Here is a 13,109-nt window from a genome sequence, read left to right as displayed (position 1 = left end):
AGGGAGGGGTGTGGGGGCTGGGGAGGTTACAGAGATAGGGAGGGGTGTCGGGGCAGGAGGAGGGTACAGAGATAGGGAGGGGTGTAGGAGCTGGAGGAAGTTACAGAGATAGGGAGGGGTGAGGGCCTAGGAGGGATTTGTAAATAAGCATGAGAATTTTGAAATCGAGGCGTTGCTTAACCGGGAGCCAATGTTGGTCAGTGAGCACAGAGGATGATGGGTGAGTGGGACTGGGTGCGAGTTAGGACACGGGGCAGTGAGCACAGGGGATGATGGGTGAGCGGGACTGGGTGTGAGTTAGGACACGGGGCAGTGAGCACAGGGGGTGATGGGTGAGCGGGACCGGGTGTGAGTTAGGACATGGGGGCAGCGAGCACAGGGGGTGATGGGTGAGCGGGACTGGGTGCGAGTCAGGACACGGGGCAGTGAGCACAGGGGGTGATGGGTGAGCGGGACTGGGTGCGAGTTAGGACACGGGGCAGTGAGCACAGGGGGTGATGGGTGAGCGGGACTGGATGCGAGTTAGGACACGGGGCAGCGAGCACAGGGGGTGATGGGTGAGCGGGACTGGGTGCGAGTTCGGACACGGGGCAGTGAGCACAGGGGGTGATGGGTGAGCGGGACTGGGTGCGAGTTAGGACACGGGGCAGTGAGCACAGTGGGTGATGGGTGAGCGGGACTGGATGCGAGTTAGGACATGGGGCAGCGAGCACAGGGGGTGATGGGTGAGTGGGACTCGGTGTGAGTTAGGACACGGGGTCAGTGAGCACAGGGGGTGATGGGTGAGTGGGACTCGGTGTGAGTTAGGACATGGGGCAGCCGAGTTTTTGATCACCTCTAGTTTATGACGGGTAGAATGGGGGAAGGAGTGAGAGAGAGAATCAGTGAATCATAAACATTTACAGCATGGAAGGAGGCCATTCCGGCCCATCGTGTCCACACCGGCCGACCAAGAGCTACCCAGCCTAATCCCACTTTCCAGCTCTCGGTCCGTAGCCCTGTAGGATACGAAACTTCAAGTGCACATCCAAGTACTTTTTAAATGTGGTGAGGGTTTCTGCCTCTACCACCCTTTCAGGCCGTGAGTTCCAGACCCCCACCACCCTCTGGGTGAAGACATTTCCCCTCAAATCCCCTCTAAACCTCCCCCCAATTACTTTAAATCTATGCCCCTGGTTATTGACCTCTCTGCTAAGGGAAATAGGTCCTTCCTATCCACTCTATCCAGGCCCCTCATAATTTTATACACCTCAATTAAATCTTCCCTCAGCCTCCACTGTTCCCAGGAAAACAACCCCAGCCTATCCAATCTTTCCTCATGACTAAAGTTTTCCAGTCCCGGCAACATCCTGGTAAATCCCCTCTGCACCTTCTCCAGTGCAATCACATCCTTCCTGTAATGTGGTGACCAGAACTGCACGCAGTACTCCAGCTGTGGCCTAACCAGTGTTGTGTACAGTTCGAGCGTAACCACAGGGCGGGGGTAAGGTATGCATTTAATAAATTTGGTGAATTTACAGAGTGCCCTCCGAGGGTCAAACCGATGTGGCCGTGGGATTCATTATTTGTGGAAAATCCCAACTGGATCATCTTGTGTCCATTGCCGCATCTTGAGCCTAAAACCAGCGAAGGCAGGAACTGGGAAATGTCAGGATATCGCAGGAAGGATGTGATTGCACTGGAGAGGGTGCAGAGGAGATTTACCAGGATGTTGGCGGGACTGGAGAATTTTAGCGATGAGGAAAGATTGGATCGGCTGGGGTTGTTTTCTTTGGAACAGAGGAGGCTGAGGGGAGACCTCCATTCCTTCACCCAGAGGGTGGTGGGGGTCTGGAACTCACGGCCTGAAAGGGTGGTAGAGGCAGAAACCCTCACCACATTTAAAAGGTACTTGGATGTGCACTTGAAGTGCCGTAAGCTACAGGGCTACGCACCGAGAGCTGGAAAGTGGGATCAGGCTGGGATCATATCATCATCATAGGCAGTCCCTCGGAATCGAGGAAGACTTGCTCCCACTCGAAACATGAGTCCTGAGGTGACTGAAATGGTCACCTTCCGTGCTGTAAGTTTCTTTGAGTCGGTGATATATCAGTGTCTCTGAGACTGGATGTGGAAAAGGTGGGATACAGACTGGGGGTGGGAAGTGAAAGTGCTGTGGGCAGATTGTAAAGTGCGGAGTGAGTGGTTCCTGTTGATGGTGTCGGCCTGTCGCCTCTTGACGGTCAATTCAGTAACAGAAGCCAAAATTGAATAGGCCCCAGTGAGATTTGGTGCAAAGGTAAAGCGGAGGGACGCTGAGAAGTCCAGGAACCCACTGCGTTCCAATAAGTTGTTTGCAACTGTGGAACCCATGTGAGCGTTCTTTCGCGGCCAATGATGTACTATCATATGGGGTCGGGGGTACGTTAAAACAAGCCAAAGTAGCGGGTGAACACCAACCGGTCGTATGTGTATCTGACAAAGTACTTGTAGCAAGTGATGTGTTACCACACGAGGTCGGGAGTGTTGTACACCGAGCCAAAGTAGCGGGCGAGCCCCAACCGGTTGTACATGTATCCTGTAAGTTACCCAAGGCAGTAGCCTGCCTTCACGGGGCAAAAGAGAGGCACCAACGAGGGTCCCAATATGTGCCCGAGTCAGACAAGCTGCCCATCCCACAGTTTCGGGAGAGCAGAGGCAGCATTATCAAGGCTTTGTTTGGAATATGTCTCACACTGTCTGTGCTCTGTAACATGATCCGCCACGGGCCAGGCACTGAGAATGGCGCTGATGCCCTCAGTTGACCAACCTTGCCCACCCCCCCTGGGGTGGAAACGGCGGAGCCCACAGACCTGCTCCTTGTTACGGAAGTGCGAGAAAGCGATGGGTCCACCGTAAGGGCCCCCTCAGTTTAGGCCCTGGACCAGCCAGGGTCCCACATTACCGCCTGCTCACGGCGAACCGCCAGACGGGAGTGTTGCAGCTTATCCGTCGCAAAGACGTAATGCTCATCCCATCAGATTGCGCACCCCCCTGTGGGGCAAACCCTGCAACGTGTTACAAAGAAAGGCAGGGAGGCTACACACAGTCGGTGGTGCGGGAACCTCCGTACTACGTCCCAGGATCCACGGGGGACCACACGGCCTCCCGCTACCACTGAAAGTCTCAGGGCCGTATCGGCCCATCCTGGGCTCTCCAGGCCTTAGGGTCAGCGACAATAGTCCGCAGCGGGCAGCCCAGATCACCAAGCCGAGCACCACACGTGTCGCGGTAGACTCCCTACAGACCCCAGCTGTCCCGGGTTGCTACGCAGTCACCGGACAGAGTCGCTCAGGACCGAGCCTTCCGCCTGCTATCAGCAGAGAATGCACCATGATCGTACGGCCCCCCTCCACACCACATCAGAATAAGTGACGTGGACAATATTCAGGGCCCCCAGATGGGGCCGAGAGCACTGTGTGAGACAAAGAGGGGAATGGAGTGTGTGTGTGTGTGTGATGAAAATGGAGTGTTTGGTTGTGAAACCATGTACTGAGCAAACGCAGAAAGCGTTTGGACCAGACCAGACTGCAAACTATCGATAAGCAGGCCACCATTGTGAAAGGACCTGGCCACGTCTGTCCCATCACACCAGGCACTCGGCCGGGCAGCAACGTTCCGACCAACTCACCCAGGCCAGGAATTCAAATCAGGTGATCGACCCGGGGACACAGGGCGTCATATCGCCTCAACTTGCAAATAACTGGTACATGAGCCTTTGGAGGGGGCGGGGGGGGGGGGGAGTGATGTTATGTATGCACCGAAACCTCACCAATATGTCAGACTTGCCACTAGGGGGCACACCTGTGGGAGGCCCAAGGGTCACTTGTGCACCCTGGGACAAGCAGGTACATAAGGTGATCCACCATGCTGCTTCCCCACTCTGGGGTCTCAATAAAGAGACCAAGGTCACAATAGTTTCAGCTTACGATACGGTCCCGTGGATTTATTCTGAACATAACAGTGATGGGGAGGGCAGAGAAAGATTTGGAAGGGGAAGAGAGAGTGTGAGGGAGACAAGGGGAGGAGAGGGGAGCCTGTTGTTCCAGGGTTGGTCTCAGAGCTGGTTAATATTTATAATTAAAGCCCTTGTTAATTGACGGTGAATTTAATAAATAAGCTGATCGTGAGGAGGCCCCAGTGAGATTTAAACCCATGACCCCTGGTTTACTAGACCAGCGCTCTAACCCCTGAGCTATGGAGCCACCTGCTCTGGGAAAGACAGGGGAAGGAGCAGGAAAGAGAGGGGAAGGGAAAAGAGAGAGTGGCAGGAGGGAGAGAGAGGGGGAAGGGGAGACAGAGAGGGAAGGAGTGAGAGAGAGAGGGAAGGAGTGAGAGAGAGGGGGAAGAGGAGACAGAGAGGGGAAGGAGTGAGAGAGAGGGGGAAGGGGAAAGAGATGGAGGGAAAGGAGTGAGAGGGGAAAGGGGAGAGAGAGTGTGGAAGGAGTGAGAGAGGAAGGGAAGGGGAAAGAGAGGGAGCAGAAAGGGAGAGAGAGGGGAAGGTGAGAGAGAGAGAGAGAGAGAGAGAGAGTGTGGAAGGGAGGGAGAGAGGCAAGAGAGAGTGAGGAAGGGAGGGAGAGAGTGGAAGGAGTGAGAGGGGGGAGGAAGAGAGAGGGAAGGGGAGAGAGAGGGGGGCAAGGGAGCAGTGTGGCAGGGGAAAAAGGGGGGAAAGGGAAAAAGAGGGGTCAGTTGTGAGAGAAATAGTGGAAGGAATGAGATGGAGGGGAAGGGAGAGGGAGGGGGAAGGAGTGAGAGAGAGAGGGGAAGTGGAGAGAGAGTGGAAGGAATGAGAGAGAGGGGAAGGACTGAGAGAGAGGGGGAAGGGGAGACATGGAGGAAGAGAGAGAAGGGAAGGGGAGAGAAAGAGGGGGAGAGGAGAGAGAGGGGGAGAGGAGAGATGGGAACGGGAAAGTGAGGGAGAAGGGGAGAATCTGAAAAGAAAGGGAAAAGCGAGAGACAGAGGAGGCAGGGGAGGAGAGAGAGGGGAGGGGAGAGTGAAAAGGCAGAGGGGGAAGGGGGAGAGAGGGTGGAGAGAGTGGGTAGGGGTATGAGGGGGAGGGGAGAGAGAGGGAAGATAGAGGAGGAAGGAGAGAGAGGGAAGGAGTGCGTGGTGAATGAAAGTGAGAGAGAAGTGGAGAGAGGGGAAGTGGAGAGTGAGAAAAGGGAAGGGTTGGAGAGAGGCGGGAAGGGGAATGCGAGTGTGGAGGACTGGGAAAGAGACGTGAAGGGGAAAGAGAGTGGGGAAGGGGTGAGAGAAAGAGGGGCGAGGGGAAAGAGAGGGGACGGAGAGAGAGAGTGAAAGGATGGGGGAGAGAGGGGAGTCTGTGAGGGATGGGGAAAGCTCGATAGCGGGAAAAAGATGCAGAACGGGAAGGGAGAGCGATATTACTGGAGACAAAAGGAGATTGTTGCTCCAGGGTCAGTCTCAAAGCTGTTTAATACCCTTGTTAATTGAGGCTGAATTTAAATATTGAGTTAACTTCGAGGAGGCCCCAGTGAGATTTGAACTCATGACCGCTGGTTTACAAGACCAGTGCTCTAACCCCTGAGCTATGGAGCCTCCTGTTTGAAAAGTTACAGGGGAAGGAACAGGAAAGAGAGGGGAAGGGAAAAGAGAGAGTGGAAAGAGTGAGAGAGAGAGGAATGGGAGAGAATGAGAGGGGGAGGGGAGAGATGGGAAGATGAGAGAGGGAGGAGGCAGGAGAGAGAGAAAGGAAGGGGAGAGAGAGAGGGTGAAGGGGAGAATCTGAAAAGAATGGTGAAGAGAGAGAGTGGAGGGAGGGAGGGGAGGGAAGAGAGTGGAAGGGGAGAGGGAGAGTGAAAGGGAGAGTGAAAAAGCAGAGGGGGAAAGGGAGAGAGGCGGGGGGGAGTGAGAGGCAAGATAGATGAGGAAGGAGAGAGAGGGGAAGGATTGGGGGGAGAATGACAGTCGAGAGGAAAGGGGAGAGAGAGAGAGGGGAAGGGGAGTGAGCGAGGGGAATGGTAACGTGGGAGGGGAAGAGGAGAGAGAGAGGGGGAGGGGGAAAGAACGGGGACAAAGAGAGTTAAGGGGGGGAGAGAGAGCGGAAGGACTAAGAGAGGGAAGGGGAGAGAGAAGAATAGATGGTTCTGTTGTGTATCTGTAAAGCATGTACTCCCATCTTCCACCACCAGGGAGCGCATCCCCTGAAGTCCCAAGGGATCCCAGCATCCTTGTATATATGCCAGCCCCTAAGGCCTGTTCCTCACTCTGGAGTGTCTTAATAAAGACTGAGGTCACTGGAAGAGGAGAGGAGAGCCTGTTGTTCCAGGGTTGGACTCAGACCTGGTTAATGTTTATAATTAAAGCCATTGTTAATTGACGGTGAATTTAATAAATAAGCTGATCTTGAGGAGGCCCCAGTGAGATTTGAACCCACAACCCCGGTTTACGAGGCATGGGTCAGTGAGCACAGGGGGTGATAGGTGAGCGGGACTGGGTGCGAGTTAGGACACGGGGTGATGGGTGAGCGGGACTCGGTGCGAGTTTGGACACGGGGTGATGGGTGAGCCGGACTCGGTGCGAGTTAGGACCACGGGGCGTGATAGGTGAGCGGGACTCGGTGCGAGTTAGGACCACGGGGCGTGATAGGTGAGCGGGACTCGGTGCGAGTTAGGACCACGGGGCGTGATAGGTGAGCGGGACTGGGTGCGAGTTAGGACACGGGGTGATGGGCGAGCGGGACTCGGTGCGAGTTAGGACACGGGGTGATGGGTGAGCGGGACTCGGTGCGAGTTAGGACACGGGGTGATGGGCGAGCGGGACTCGGTGCGAGTTCGGACACGGGGGCAGCCGCGTTTTAGACCGCATCGGTTAGAATGTCGGAAGAAGTGAGAGAGAGATGGGGAAGGGGAGGAGCGAAACAGGAAATGATGGAGAGTGAGAGGATAAAGATGCAGAATGAGATTTGAGGTGGAGAGAAAGTGTAACAGATATGAGCCTGTTGATCAGGCTCAGTCCCGGAGCTGTTTAATATTGATAATTAAAATTGTTGTTAATTGACGTTAAATTTAAACACTGAGCAGACCCCTGGAGATTTGAACCCATGACCCCTGGTTTACTGGACCAGTGCTCTAACCCCTGAGCTATGGAGCCACCTGTCCTGTGAAAAACAGGGGAAGGAGCAGGAAAGAGAGGGGAAGGGGAGAGAGAGAGTGGAAGGAGTGAGAGACGGGGGAAAGGGAAGAGAGAGGGAGGAGAAGGGAAAAGAGAGGGAAGGAGTGAGACGGCGAGGAAGAGAGGGAGGTGGGGAAAGAGAGGGAGGGGATGGAGAGAGAGAGAGAGTGTGGAAGGAGAGAGAAAGGGCAAGGAGTGGGAGAGAGTGGGAGGGGAAGAGGATGGGAGGGCAGGGGAGAGAGTGGGGAAGGGGGAGAGAGTGGGGAAGGGGAGAGAGTGGGGAAGTGGGGGAGAGTGGGGAAGTGGGGGAGAGTGGGGAAGTGGGGGAGAGTGGGGAAGTGGGGGAGAGAGAGGGAAGGGGAGAGAGTGGGGAAGGGGAGAGAGTGGGGAAGGGGAGAGAGAGGGGAAGGGGAGAGAGTGGGGAAGGGGAGAGAGAGGGGAAGGGGAGAGAGTGGGGAAGGGAAGAGAGTGGGGAAGGGGAGAGAGTGGGGAAAGGGAGAGAGTGGGGAAGGGGAGAGAGTGGGGAAGGGGAGAGAGTGGGGAAAGGGAGAGAGTGGGGAAGTGGAGAGAGTGGGGAAGGGGGGGAGAGAGTGGGGAAGGGGAGAGAGAGGGGAAGGGGAGAGAGAGGGGAAGGGGAGAGAGAGAGAGAGGAAGGAGGAGAGAGAGAGAGAGGAAGGGGAGAGAGAGAGAGAGGAAGGGGAGAGAGAGAGAGAGAGGAAGGGAGAGAGTGGGGAAAGGGAGAGAGTGGGGAAAGGGAGAGAGTGGGGAAGGGGGAGAGAGTGGGGAAGGGGAGAGAGAGGGGAAGGGGAGAGAGAGGGGAAGGGGAGAGAGAGGGGAAGGGGAGAGAGTGGGGAAGGGAGAGAGAGAGAGGAGAGGAAGGGGGAGGAGAGAGAGAGGAAGGGGAGAGAGAGAGAGAGGAAGGGGAGAGAGAGAGTGGGGAAGTGGAGAGAGTGGGGAAGGGAGAGAGTGGGGGAAGGGAGAGAGTGGGGGAAAGGGAGAGAGTGGGGAAGAAGGGAGGGAGAGTGGGGGAAGGGGAGAGAGTGGGGAAGGGGGGAGAGAGAGGAGGGGAAGGGGAGAAGTGGGGAAGTGGAGAGAGTGGGGAGGGGGAGAGAGTGGGGAAGGGGAGAGAAGAGGGGAAGGGGAGAGAGTGGGGAAGGGGAGAGAGAGAGAGAGGAAGGGGAGAGAGAGAGAGGAAGGGGAGAGAGTGGGGAATGAGTGATAAAGAGAAATGGGGGAGAAGCGAGAGAGTGGGATCGAGTAAAAAGAGGCAGAATGTGTAGTGATGGGGAAAGCAGGGAGAGAGGGAAAAGGACGCAAACAGAGAATCTTTTATTCCAGGGTCGGTCTCGGAGCTGTTTAATATTCATAATTAAAGCCCTCGTTAATTGACGGTGAATTTAAATACTGAACTAATTTTAGGAAGGCTCCAGTGAGATTTGAACCCACGACCCCTGGTTTACTAGACCAGTGCTCTAACCCCTGAGCTATGGAACCACCTGCCCTGGGCTGTGGGTCATTCCCCAGTTAGTGCTGTGTTTGAAGAATGAGGAGGGGTCAGTGAAACGCTCAGATTGTGTCTCATCCCCCAGACTCCTGCCTCCGTCTCTTCAATATTCGCCTCTCAACATCGATATATCGGGTCTTTCACGTAGTAAAACATCCCAAGGCAACTCAGTCACACTCTGCCTCAATCTCTCAGTCTCTCTCTCTTTCTCTCTGTCTCTCAGTCTCTCGATCTCTCTCTCTCTCTCTCTCTCACTGTCTCTCTCTTTCTGTGCAGAGCGGAGGAAGGAGAGAGAGGGAGAAGGGAGAATTGTTGAGATGGGGAGGGGGAGAGTCTGATGGGAAAGGGGAGAGCGAGAGCGAGGGAAGGAGAGAAAGTCAGGAAGGAGGGGAGTGGAGACAGGTGAGGGGAGGGAGAAGGAGAGGGAAGATAGAGCGAGGAGGGGAGAAAATGAAAAGGGAGAGAGGAAGGAGTGAGCGAGAGGGGAAGGGGAGAGAGAGCAGAATGGGGAGCGAGGGGGGAAGGAGAGGGAGAGAGGGGGGAAGCTGAGAGAGAGGGGGAAGAGGAGAAAGATCAGCAAGGAGAGAGCAGAAGGGCGAGATAGGTGAAAGGATAGAGAGTGAGGGGAGAGAGGGGAAGGAGTGAGAGACAGGGAAAGAGAGATAGCGGGAGAGAGGGTAAAAAGATGCAGAACGGAATGTGATGGGGAAGGAAGAGAGAGGTTTGGAAGGGGAGAGAGAAGCCTGTTCTTCAAGGGTCGGTCTCAGAGCTGTTTAATATTTATAATTAAACCCCTTGTTAATTGATGGTGAATTTAAATGCTGAACTAATTTTGAGTAGGCCAGTGAGATTTGAACTCAGGATCTCTGGTTTACAAGACCAGTGCTCTAACCCCTGAGCTATGGAGCCACCTGTGCTGGGTCCGACAGGGGAAGGAGCAGGAAAGAGAGGGAAAGGGAAAAGAGAGAGTGGAAGGAGAGAGAGAGAGCGGGAAGGAATGAGAAAGAGGGGGAAGTTGAGAGAGAGAGTGGGGGAAGGGGAGAATAAGGGATGGAAGGGGAGAGAGGGGAAGGGGGAGAGAGAGGGGGAAGAGGAGAGAGAAAGCGGGAAGGAATGAGAAAGAGGGGAATTTGAGAGAGAGAGTGGGGAAGGGGGAATAAGGGATGGAAGGGGAGAGAGGGGAAGGGGAGAGAGAGGGAAGGGGTGAGAGAGAGAGTGGGGAAGGGAGAGAGGAAGGAGGCAGGGCAGAGAGAAAGGAAGGGGAGCGAGAGGGGAAAGGGAGAGAGCGGAAGGGGAGAGAGTGGGAAGGGGAGAGAGAGGGAAGGAGTGAGAGAGAGAGTGGGGAAGGGGAGAGAGGAAGGAGGCAGGGCAGAGAGAAAGGAAGGGAGAGAGAGGAGAAAGGGAGAGGTGGGAAGGAGAGAGAGAGTGAAGAGATCGCAAAGTCTCTGTTTGAAGAATGGACTCAGTCGAGAATATTGCGTGGACTTTGTAGGGTTTGTCTCTGAGGGTATTTTCCCTGTGATGGGATCTCCCTGTGCAGGTACGTGAAAACGCTGGTTTGTTAAAACTCTGGAGACCACATGGCGGCTGTCTGTGACAAAACCCAGGATGTAAAGGTTCACCCGCCAGTCCCAGCAAAAGGAAGGGGGGGGCCACTGACAAAGGGGCTCAGGAACCTGAGGCACCCGTTCACGTGAAGCCAGTGACCAGATTAGAAAGCCACTCGAACGCGAAAACACTTCCCATCTCCAGTCTCAGACGGGAAGCTGAACAATGAACCCACAGCCTGGCCAGGTGAAGAGGAGCCAGTTTTTTCATTTGAAGAATGAGGAGGGGTCAGTGAAACGCTCAGATTGTGTCTCATCCCCCAGACTCCTGCCTCCGTCTCTTCAATATTCACTTCTCAACATCGATATATCGGGTCTTTCACGTAGTAAAACATCCCAAGGCAACTCAGTCACACTCTGCCTCAATCTCTCTGTCTCTCTGTCTCTCCATCTCTCACTCCCTCTGTCTCTCTATCACTTTCTCTCTGTTGCTCACTGTCTCTCGAGCCAGAAGGGGTTCGAGAGGGGGAAGGGGAAAGTCAGAAGGGAAAGGGGAGAGAGAGAGAGAGGGAGGAGAGAGATTGAGGAATGAGTGGAGAGAGAGGAGCGGAGAGTGGAGAAGGGGAGATAGCGGGGGAAAGGGGCAGGGAGAGGGAAGGAGAGAGCGAGAGTGGGAAGGGGAGAGAGAGAGAGAGAGAGAGAAGGAGAGAGAGAGGAGCGTGTCAGTCGTTGTTATTACATCGATAGTCCACTAGGTGGGGCTCTATTAGAGGAAGAGAGAGGGAAGGGGAGAGTGAGGGGAAGGATTGAGAGAAAGGGAAGGGGAGAGTGAGGGGAAGGAGTGAGAGAGAAGGAAGGGGAGAGTGAGGGGAGGGAGTGAGAGAGAGGGAAGGGGAGAGTGAGGGGAAGGAGTGAGAGAGAGATGGGGAAGAGGAGACAGCGAGGAAGAGAGGAAGGTGGGGAAAGAGAGGGAGGGGATGGAGAGAGAGAGTGAGTGGGTAAAGAGAGCTGAATGAGTGGAAGAGAGGGAGAGGGGAGAGAGTGGGAGGGGAAGGGGAGGGGGAGACAGGGCAAAATAGAGAGTGGGGAAGGAGTGAGAGAGAGGGGGGAAGAGGAGACTAGGAGGGGCAGGGGAGAAAGAGGATGGGGAAAGAGGTGTTAAGGGGAGAGAGGGGGAAGGAATGAGAGAGAGAGGGGGAGGGCAGAGAGGGGAAGGGGAGAGAGAGGGAGCGAATCTGAAAGGAAAGGGAAAAGAGAGAGAAAGGAGGGAGGGAAAAGGGGGAAGTGAGTGAGGGAAGGGGAGAGAGAGGAGGAAGGAATGAGAGAGAGAGGGTGAGGGCAGAGAGGGAGACAACCTGAAAGGAGGGAAAAAAGTGAGGGAAGGGGTGAGAGAGAGTGGAGAAAGGGAGAGAGAGGAAGGGGAAGGGGAGAGAGAGAGTGTGGAAGGGCGGGGAGAGAGGGGAAGGAGCGGGAGAGAGAGGGGGAGGGGAAAGAGTGGGAGGGGAAGGGGATGGGGAGACAGGGAGGAAGAGAGAGAGGCAAGGGAGAGAGAGGGAGGAAGGGGAGAGAGATGTTACGGGGAGAGAGGGGGAAGGAGTGAGAGAGAGAGGGGGAGGGCAGAGAGGGGGAGAACTTGAAAGGAAAGGAAAAAGAGAGAGACGGGAGTGTAAGGGTGTGGTGATGGTCCCGGGGGTCAGGTTCACCTCTGACCTACTTGAGCGGTTCGAATCGCACCCACTCCCTTGGGTTCTAAACTCTGGATTTATTTGCGGGGGGTGTGACAAAGTGCAAAGGTCACTGGTTTGGTGCAAAAGAACTTTGATTTTATTAAAGACAAGAAAATACAATGTCAAAACTTACAATCACTCTGATAAAGAACAATACATTACACATTCAAAGGGGGTGTACAGTAAAATGACACCTCCCACCTCCCCATACCTAATCCTAGCTAGGTTAGACTCCAGGGCAGGCAGGGACTATGCTTACCAATCCTTTCTGGTCAGTTAGCGGTAGTTCGCGGTTTCGGGGTTCCTTGAATTGTGTAGGTTCTGCTTGCCGTACCCCGAACGTCGGAGAAGACTTCTAGCTGCACAATCTTCAGTTGGGTTGAGTCCACTGATGCGGTAAGGCACGTTTTGGATCTATGGGGTAAGTACCCGGTTTTCTTCGTTAGAAATAGGTTCAAAGTCTCTTTAGGTAATGTTTTCACCTGTTGGTAGTCAGGCCTTAGATTGTAGACTGGAAACTTTCGATTCTTCGGTTTCTTCCAGTTGGAGTTTATTTGTAGTTTGGTCGATCGCGGTGGTTTTTCATTGATACCACGTTGGCTGTGGTCAGTTGTTGCCGCGATGGTGATGTTCTTCCTTCAGGACTTCAGGACTTCGAGGCTGGAGAAGTTAGTTTACAACGGTCGCATTGGTTTCTCTCTCTTCTTGATGACACAAGCGTGGTCTCGGTTGTTTGGCAAAGTATGTCACACCCTCTGTTAAAACAGGGGCCAGTTATACGGTTTGAGTGGTTCTAATCTTACCAGCAAATCAGTCCAGGTTTCTTTGTTTGTATTTGGCGGGCTTGACTCTTCTTTGTAATATTTTGGCGGGCTCGTTCAAAGTTAATATGTTTTGGGTGGGTTGATGTTCGATAAACTGTTTCCTGATGGAAATATTAGTTTGGTAATCGCAATGTCCTTTTGTGCTTAGTTGTTCGCATACAGGCTGGATTGGGCCTCTTGGTGATGTATATGCTGAAATGGTTTTCCAGATTCAGGTTGATGGTTGGCTATCTCTGGGTTATTTGTTGTAATGTTAATGTCTCTTGTGGAGAAGGATTCTCGAATACCCATTTCTCCAGACAAGTTATGTTAGTCCCAACACCCAGACAGTCTCAATAATCAAGTTGTCTCCTG

At 54.2% G+C, this 13,109-nt stretch overlaps 3 non-coding genes across 3 annotated transcripts; all 3 read right to left on the bottom strand.

Moving 5' to 3' along the window:
- Positions 1 to 4,150: 4,150 nt before the first annotated feature.
- Positions 4,151 to 4,223, bottom strand: trnat-agu (transfer RNA threonine (anticodon AGU)). Its single transcript has one exon. It is a non-coding gene; the product is annotated as a tRNA-Thr (tRNA).
- Positions 4,224 to 5,505: 1,282 nt separating this feature from the next.
- trnat-ugu (transfer RNA threonine (anticodon UGU)) lies at positions 5,506 to 5,578 on the bottom strand. The gene has a single exon. It is a non-coding gene; the product is annotated as a tRNA-Thr (tRNA).
- Positions 5,579 to 8,574: 2,996 nt separating this feature from the next.
- trnat-agu (transfer RNA threonine (anticodon AGU)) lies at positions 8,575 to 8,647 on the bottom strand. The gene has a single exon. It is a non-coding gene; the product is annotated as a tRNA-Thr (tRNA).
- Positions 8,648 to 13,109: the final 4,462 nt, after the last annotated feature.

The sequence above is a fragment of the Pristiophorus japonicus genome, unplaced genomic scaffold, assembly GCF_044704955.1.
Source record: "Pristiophorus japonicus isolate sPriJap1 unplaced genomic scaffold, sPriJap1.hap1 HAP1_SCAFFOLD_1501, whole genome shotgun sequence".
Lineage (NCBI taxonomy): Eukaryota > Metazoa > Chordata > Chondrichthyes > Pristiophoridae > Pristiophorus > Pristiophorus japonicus.
This window is presented reverse-complemented; position numbering and strand designations above follow the sequence as displayed.